The following is a 10,026-nucleotide window of genomic DNA, read 5'->3' on the forward strand; positions in this document are numbered from 1 at the left end:
ATATCAGCAAACCGATTGCCACATTCATTATTTTTCAAAATAAAGTTCGATTATGTAAAACTTGGAAAATAAGTTTGTTATGATAATGCTTTTATTTATTCACTATTCTAATAAAGAATATGCTTTCCTTCAGAAACTCTCTATTTATTTATCTAGTAATGCTAAAACACTCTATTTGAAAGTCGATTAGAGAAAACAGTATGATTCATTGGCAAGCGATGTAAATATTTGTGATCAGGTAAAATTGTGATGTAAGAGGAGGCTTAGCTTGCACGGGGGCGGCAGGTCAGTCAGTCGTTGATAGGCCGGCCGGCTCTGTAGTGTTGTGTCTTGTCACAGAGCTGACAAATGGAGGTTGCGAGTCTTTTGACTAATATAGTTGCAAGTCGTTTGACTGTAAGCCAACGGGGTCGTTTGATGTGCATTTTTATTCAATATGGGACAGTGACAATAACTGGTATTTAAGGAGTAGATTTTATGACGTTAGTTAACTTTACTTTAATATTTATAACCGATTTCGACGTATACAACTCGAAAAATTGTGTAGAATTTCGAAGAATGATATTTTATATAAAAATTCGCCATTACCTACCAATTCTAAACTTACAGCTCAGTATTCTACATCGTTAACTAGTTTCCCATGTTATATATCAAATTCAATAAAGAAACATTACTTCATTCACGGTGTAATAACAACAAACGGAATAATTTCTGCTTGAAATGAATGTAACGGTTGAGAACGACTAGAAAAGATAAATCACAACGAATCCATTAAAAAACTAAGAGGTGTAAAAATGTGATCAGTATGCACCATTTAATCATCATGACATACGACTTCCTCGAAAAAATAATTAAGTGCAAGTCTCTAACAAGCAGGTAAATTGTTTCTTTATTAAAGATAATGACTAAATTAGTAACGTACAAATGGAACATGGGAGTTTATCGGGACTATCTTCTTGCAATAAAGATTTTATTACCATTTTAACAATAGAAAAATTAACCGTTTTATCAACGTAACAGAAAAACGAATTTATCACGCACGCACTGTAACTTATGGACTTTCTCCATCAATCAATTAAATGAGATCTACCATTAGTTAAATATTCACCGTTGAAAAATAAGAGACTGAATATTAATGTACTAAGACCATGTTGATATTTGATACTTCCTGTTAAAAAATATTTTTAGGTAGATTAATGTAACATAAAATTAATGATTATTTTTCTAACTTAGAAATAATTTAAGAACATTTATTATAATTCAGAGATTTGTTAAGAAAAGTATTATCAAATTGTCTTTAGATTAATCTTAATAATAATCTCGTAATTTTTTTAAATGTTAAATCTATTCTAAAATCTAAACTGCATATTATTAAAATATATGTTTTTTTTATCTGACATTTAATAAACGCCAATAACTCGATATGTTCTTATTAATAAACGATAAACTCTTATGACTCGAGTCGTCTATTCAAATTGATAGGGAAAACATCCAAAAATGACATAAAATACATTTTAACATGAAATTATATTTGCAAATCTAGAACCAGGAAGTGAAAATTCCTTTTTCAACGCTATATTCAGCTAAAACTTTTTTTTTCGCACGTAAACATAACATAGTGGCTTCAAATGACGAAAGAATTGCAGTTTTGTGAGAACAAACATGCGCGTTTTAGATTTTTGAAAAAAACAAAAAAATTTCGGCTATTTTAAAAATGCTCCCTAATTCTATACCCATTATATAAGAAATACCTATTATAGTTAATATCAAATAAACTTTTAGTCGCATAATTAAGCTTGACCGGCACAGCGTTGCCCACTTTAACTTATTTTCTTTTAATCAAAATATTTTAGGAAACAAAAATAAATTAATTATAAATATTTAAAAAGTTATTATTTACATCAACAAAACTCACCTTCTTAACAGCGCTTAAGGGACACAAAGGGCCATTACTACACCATTTTCCCTTTAAAAATATGCTAATAACGTTGCGATGAGTATTTTACGACTATTAAGCTAACTTGTTCCACAGTTTAAGTAATTATACTTCCGTAAACTGTGCTTGTACACTACATACTAAAAGAGGTTCTAAAAAGAACAATGTTCGCCTGCAAGGTTTTTCTTAAATTTTTAAGCTTAAAATATCACAACAGAATTCATTTAAGCCAAAAACTTGTAATACAAAACTAAAGTGTCAAAACGAATGACAATGTCAGGAAATAAATAAATAAAGTGACAACTTGACATTTTTTTACAGCAGAGCTACCACCTGAAACCTCAGAGGAAAATTTAGCCCTAGCCTTGAGTGCCAAATAAAGATTATTATTATTATTTAAATTCCAGTTAGTCAACCCCGCCAAATATGCCCATGGTTGGCAATAATGAATTTAAAAATCGCGCCCTCGATTACGTAACTAAACGTTTAATTGGTACCGAATATATCTATTAATTACAACAATTAAGTAATTTTTAATATAAATGATTGAATTAAATCATGATAAAAGTAGATTTCTCACAAACTAAAAAATTCATGATATTAGAGCTTGATTGAGCTATAACTATTAATATTTGAATAATTTCGGCCATAGTTTCGGCCAAATTTGTAAATCAGTTTTGAAAAGATATAGTCTATGTACTCAAAACAATAGCAGATTTTTGAACATATATAATATGCTAAAATAACTTGAAGTGTTGTAGTAATAATAAGTTTAATTTGTTTAATATAAATTGTAAATGGCCGTTTAATAAAATATTCTGTATTTTTATAAGTTATAAATCATAATAGAATAAGAATACCATACCACCTAAGTGAAATTAGTCAAAAAATATACGGAAAAACATATTATAGCATATATCGCTGAACGCTTAAAAAATGGCAGTCATGGCCAACTATGCTTTCCATTTAAAAACATATGTCAAAAATACAGGCTTTCAACACTATCTCATTTCCATTTCCATCCACTTTTCATTCTATAGTCTGTCCTCCGACTCAGGAACGATTTCGATAGACGACATCCAAAAAATGACAGAAAGTAAGATTTGTCTGTGAGTTAAAATGACAGCCACAACTGGCCCTGTTAGAAATCCTCCCCTTGGACAGAACATAGTGTTTAATGCAAAGATATTATTGGTGTCTTAATATAATTATTAAGTTGATGATAGGTTCATTAAAATGTAAAATGTATCAAAATCTATGAGAACCTTAACCCGTATTTGGTTTTTCAAAGTCTCCCCGTATATGTGCTGCCCTAGAGCTCGAGTTGTTGAAAGGGTTTGAATGAAGGGTATTAAAATAGTTACTGCGGACCCTATAAAGAATAATTTTTATTAACGGGATTTTGCGCCCCCTGTGAAGTTGGTTTTATATGTCGCTTTTTATTACCGGGCCTCCTTTTGTATTTCGCCAGCAGAAAAACTATCCGATTTAAGTAGAAAGCAATAAATTTCAATCAGGCTTTACTAGTAATGTATTCTGACACTTCCGCAGATGGACACTGGTACGTTGGGTAAATAATATCAAGCCCAGGACATAAAAGTTCTATTGTATTTTATTTTTCTGTGGTCTTGTTATTTTTTTTTAAAGTTAGTTTTTTAAAGATGTTTTAATATATATTTTAATAGTTTTTTAATCGAGAATTAAGTAATTTTATCATTCTCCCATTTAAATTCATCCTATTTCTATATTTATGGAACTAAAAAATAGATAGTAGAGCTTTCTCGAGATTAGACAAATAAATTAGACCTAGTTTAGATTACCGTAGAAGTTTGTTCCTCTAATTTCAATGTAAGCATTTAGAACGACAAAATTAGTGGTAATAGTTTTCAAATAGTAGGAAAAGTAAACACCTTTTAACTTTTTCTACTAATTATAATTACAAATTTGCGGATAATGTCATGTTGGTTTTTGGTTATCATCCGTGAAAGGAAATTGTGATTAAAATTAAAAAGTCCATTGCTTTTTAAGCTGATTATCATTACGCTTTTTCTATAGATACAACTGACTACCACAAGCTAGGATATTGGCTATTGCCAACTTGCTAGGATATTCTATTAATTTTAATGATTATATTTTTTTAGACATTGCTGATAATGATCATAAACACTTAAGTACAGTATTTTCGGAAAAAAACGGCGTCAAAGATGGCTATGAAATGAAGATTGCTGTCATTTAATACGTAAAATTATGTGGGGAATATCATCGATGTTTATTTCCAAACCGTTGCCGTTTTTTTTTTCGATCATAAACATAAAGCTTCATTCAGAACCTCGCAATTAGTGGAATAAATTAGTGGTTTCAATTACACTTGATACTTTTTAGTTTACGATCATTCACGATGTCTAAAAAACACAATAATTAAAATTAATAGAATATCCTAGCAATAGTTTGCGGCAATCAGTTGTATCCACAGAGAAAGTCTAATATTTAGCTTATAAAACAAAAAACTTATGATTTCTAACTACATTTTCTTTCTCGAGAGAGGATAATCAAAGGCCAAAATGACATTCCTCGCAAATTTTAAAGTATAATTAGTGGAAAAGTTAAAAGTTTGTTAATTTTTTCCAGACCAATACAATATTCCCCGGGTTTTGATCTTGCAATTAATAAGTAGTTCTGGTGTTGGTCTTGCTGCAAGAATGTTAATATATTTTTACTAGAGGCACTTTTCACTTAAAAAAATCTTTAAATAAATAATAATATCATTAGTTATTTAATGCAAATAGAAGAATACAGTTGGGGGTTGGAACCTTTGCTGTTACAACAAAAACAGCAGCAAAATAGAACAACAATTAACCATAATACACCACAACGCTTTTTGCCTTTTCACTGCGCGTTTTATACTAACCATGTTAGCATCATCAGCAGATGAGTTAAACTGTTAATAAATAGATGATTAAAATGTCAGTTATGGTTAGCGAAAGGCGAGTCTAGTGAAAAAGTAAAATAGTGTTGTGATGTATTGTGTGATTATTGGTGTGAGTTGTGATGTATTAGTGTTTTATTTTACTGATGCAAATAGAACTTTAAAGAAAGAAATTATTAGCATATTTTCTGACAACAGTGTTACATTTTCATTATACATTTTCCAATACCTAAATAAATCGTTAAGATATTTAAGATTTAGTTTTAAAGCGTAGGTATGTTTTACTGGTTTTTAACCAGTAGCCTATGACTTTAAACGTCAAGCGATGTAAAACGATATCTGGCCATGTCATCCTGCCATTAGATATCATTAAAATACAATATATTTTTATAAATACACTTGATAAAGTTTTAGCAGCAGTATTTATAATATACGAAATTCAAATAATTACTTTTTTGGCAGAAGGAAATAAACTTTTTGATGGTTTGACACTTACTTAATGTCAAGGAAAACTAGATAAAGCAAAATAAAACACTAAATTACCGCAATACACCAAAACACTTTATTTTATACTTTTACTCTGGACGCGCGTTTTGCTAGCCATGTTAACATCATCATCTTGCGCTGGACATAATGGCTATTCAGACATGTTTGGTCTTGGGCTTGGTCGGTCTTGATTTAAGTTTAGCAGATCAAATGGTAGTCTTGATCTTGGTCTTTCTTTGGTACAAAACCACAAACTAAGACCAGTCTCGCTCATCACTAGATCCTTCAGCGAACAACTTTATGCTTAATTGTACCCAACTCTGTAAACGGTACCCCACTGTGTCACGGGAGAATACCTTGCGCTAGTATATTACCTTAGCAGTTTTATGAATTAGATTAATTCAAACCTGACATATTCAATAAACACAATGGAACTTATTTAGTACAAAACTGGTATATTGTCTACCACATTCAAAGAAACAATCTAATACTTTTGATAAGAAGTCTTATAAACTACATAGAAGAGAGACTGTTGTTAAAAATAAATTTCCAACGACTCAATATAACAATACAAAATAATTTATTTTAAAATAAATATGCTGTCAGGATGCCAACCCAAAACATTAAAACAGCTTTAGAAAAACCGGACACGCCGTAAACGATTCGAATAACACAAAATTAATGATTCGCCATTTCTCACCGTTTACCTTTCACAGCACCGACCCCAATCGCCCTATTAATATCGACCACCCCTCGTAGGTAGTTACCTACCCTCCGCTCCTTTCAACAGCTTCCATTGTCTCGATACAAGCACTCTAGAAGTCGAAACTAACTTTAAGATTGTAAAGATGTATAGATACTTTGCCCAAACTACAACCAGTTTTGACATAATGAGGTGAATTCCGCTCGAGGGGTTGATTCTTTACACCTTTTAAAACGTCGTTTCTACCCTCTCAGGGGTGTACGTACGTGTAAATACGTCGTGGTAGCGGGAAAGAGTTTTCGTGCGATATGTGTTAAGGTCGATCGAAGGATGCAAGGCAATGAGCAAATTTTAACGTTATTGTCGACAAGAGTTGAGCTCTAGTGTGTTACAGAACTGGGAATATAAAGGAAAGTTCAATCGAAGAAAAACGTGAGAAATATTGTAACCTCACAGCTAAGGCATTCAATCCTGGACGAAATTTCCAATCCCGGGATTTCGGGATTATGTTTTTCTGATCCTGGAATACCAGGATTGGCCCCGCAGTTTTTGCTCTAGCGCTGCTTGAAAATAATTTCCTGCAATTTCTCATGGCATCTTTAGTAGTAATTTTGTTCTTCGTAGATTTACGGCTAATACTAATAAAGCTATTCTTTTGTAGCGTTTTTTATAAAACATTACCACTGCGAACGGCAGCTTTTCATCGGAGAGCAGTCATGGATAAGGTATTTCACTAGAGAGAAAACTATTCAATAACAATTAAATAAAAAAACATAGATATTGGGCGCCAGGCATGTACAGAGAGAGAAAACACAGTTGTATATTACTTAAAACTAAAAACTATATTTATTCATGATGTTCTTTGCTAGTACATGACATTGTAGTGTTCTAGTAAATATATAGTGGTTATATGTCAAAGAAAGTGGTGTTAAGAGTTGTACTAAATATCTATGAAAGCAACTATGATAAAATACAAGACATGTAAAGTTTAAGAGAATATATTAAATGTAGCATTACTTTAATTAATTTGATATATTTTATATGATGTTAAATCGAAGATGTTGCTACCCGTAGATTCTAGAATCTACGTTTGGTTATTTATCTGTTAAAATAGTGCAATAATAATATCTATGAAAGTAATACCATTACAAGACGTAATGTAATGAAACCTAAGATCTAAATCATATTTTAAATATTAAATCGACATGAATGTTCTTAATAATCTAACCACTAAACGTAGTCTGTACGATATTACTTAAGATGTACGCTATTGTTTAAGACTGAAAATGTTTTAGATGTTAAATGTAAAACTAGAACTTAAATCTACACTTAGCTGTTCTTTATATGTAATCTTGCTTCAAACAGTGACAGCGTGAGGTGGTCTCGCATCTCTGTACTCGGCCATCCAATACAACAAAAGGAGCCAGAATGAGGACACCATGAATTGGAACAGCCGTAACTACTAACTAGCTTATGGATGGGAACGAAGCAGCATGGGGCTCAAGCTACATCCACGCTGGGGCACTTTATATGCAAGAAAAATCATTCCTACTGGGGACACTCGTCCACAGGACATCCGTACATAGAATAATGGTACAAGGGAACACTACCCGTACCTTGGACCATAACCTAGGACTATAACCTTGGAAATAGTCCGTACCTTGGACCCTAAAAATATGGAACTTTTGTTTAAAACCAAACAAGGTCTAATAAACAAAATAAACCTACCTCGAATTACTTCCGAGGGCTCAATAATAAACAAAGAAAATGTCCTTTCTTCCATGTAACATTCTGGAGGACAAAAGAAAAGGGACGCCAACGTGCCAGCAAAATACAAATACAAGTTAAGTTCGGACATCCAAAACTCTACCCTAAGAATATGCAGTAATAATATCGAATCTAAAAGGATAATATTTCATCTTTACCTGTTGCTTTGAAATAGCAACTGAAGATTATACAGCAAGATTTAAATAATCACCATTTCTAAAAGCCGGGATGGTTAGGATAGGCTACAGAGCGCTAAAAGCAAAAGTCAGTCCACAGCACAGAGTTGACAGAAGCGATGTTGACAGCGCCTCCACAGAGCGATAACAGGACTGTGTCAAACGATAACAGGGTTGTGGACTAGAGAACGTAAAAATTACACCAAGCGCGTCAAATAAATTATCCGGCCTGAACAATAGGGAATCCGGTGATGATACGCCAGACATCATATATTATATATAAAAAAGACATGTAACGAACTAAAAACGTTACACTTTGTAGGAGACTTGGTACGTATTATAACAGGGTGAATTTTCTACGATGTTCTCTATGGGTATCTCGGAAGCTAGTGAAGCTTGAAAGTTGGTGATATGAGACAAGAATTGCAGTTTTGTGACGTCAAATATATGCGCCTTTCGGATTTTTAAAAAAGTTTATGGGTTACCAGATATATGGAAAAAACAAATTTCGGCTATTTTAAGAATTGTCCCTAATTCCATTATAATCTATTTTAGACAAAATATTTTCAGATGAAAGTTATAGATAATCACATCCTTAATGAGACTGTGTTGGTCGTTTTTTTTCTAAAGCCATTTTTGATGACACAATGATATGTTTCTTTAAATGGAAACCATAGTTGGCCATGACTATAAAAATCGAAATTTTTGAGCTTTCTAACGATGTAGGCTATAAAATGTTTCTTTATCAAAAAATTACAGAGTTTAACCAAATCTTGACTAATTAATTTTTGACTAATTTCACTTAACTGGTATGGTATTTTTATTCTATTATGGTTTATAACTTATAAAAAGACAGAATATTTTATTAAACAGTCCTTTACAATTTACATTAAACAAATTAAAACTTAAAGGAAATAATATCTCTACATACATTTTAAGTTATTTTATCAAATGCTCAAAAAATCGGCCATTCTTTAAAATACATAAGTTGCATCTTTTTAAAACTGAATTACAAGCTTTTCTCACAGAATCGGCATTAAGTTATCTTGTAAATCTTGTTGTTAACCATACCGCACAAAAAAATCTAAAATAAATAGGTGACCGGGGAAGTCCATGCAATTGGTTTGGTTTACCTCTTCCTCCCAGCACTAATTATGATATAAATAATTTTTAACATTTCTTTTATGCTCCCCGTCATAATGAAAGTTATGTTGGAACCACCATATTGATGCGCGATTCTCTAAATTTAAATTTTCGAATATGTCTTGAAAACCGTTGTCTAAGAAGCGTCAATAACGTTCACTTGTCAACCTATCCTTGAACAGGTATGGTACAAGCCCTCCAAGAAGAGTTCAATCAATAATTCCACATGCTTTTCTTCATTTCAGAGAGCAACGACGATTGTTTCCATGGATAACTAAGTAAAATTGTTTAAAAAAATATAAGAATTGGCTATAACTCAATAATTTTTCAAAAAAAAAACATATTATAGCTTATATCGCCGGAAAGCTTAAAAATTGCACTTTTTATGACGTCATGGCCAACTATCGTTTCCATTTAAAAAACAATGTTTGTGTCATATGTCAAAAATGACAGGCTTTAGAAAAAAACGGGGAACACAATCTCAATAAAGATGTGATTATTTACAACTTTCATCTTAAGCATTTTTAAAATAGCCGAAATTTGTTTTTTTTTTCGAAATATCTATTAAGCCATAAACTTTGTCAAAAATCCGAAAGGTGCATATGTTTGAACTGCAATTCTTTCGACATTTACCGACTCTATAGCTTCAGTAGTTTCCAAGACACCCATAGCGAACATCGTAGAAAACTCGCGCTGTATAAAACATTGTATATACCATGTGAAAGAACGAAGTCAGGTATGGAAGACAATAACAAAAATTTGTAGAAAGTTTGGGTTGTTCTGAAGAAACCTTTAAATTAGTTCGCACTTTAAAGCTACACGCACACTAGTGCGATCACGATCTCCATGCGGGTGCGGCCAGAAACTGCTGAAGAACTTATATGAATTG

The sequence above is a fragment of the Sitophilus oryzae genome, unplaced genomic scaffold (genome assembly GCF_002938485.1).
Source record: "Sitophilus oryzae breed Bouriz unplaced genomic scaffold, Soryzae_2.0 scaffold_810_pilon_pilon, whole genome shotgun sequence".
Lineage (NCBI taxonomy): Eukaryota > Metazoa > Arthropoda > Insecta > Coleoptera > Curculionidae > Sitophilus > Sitophilus oryzae.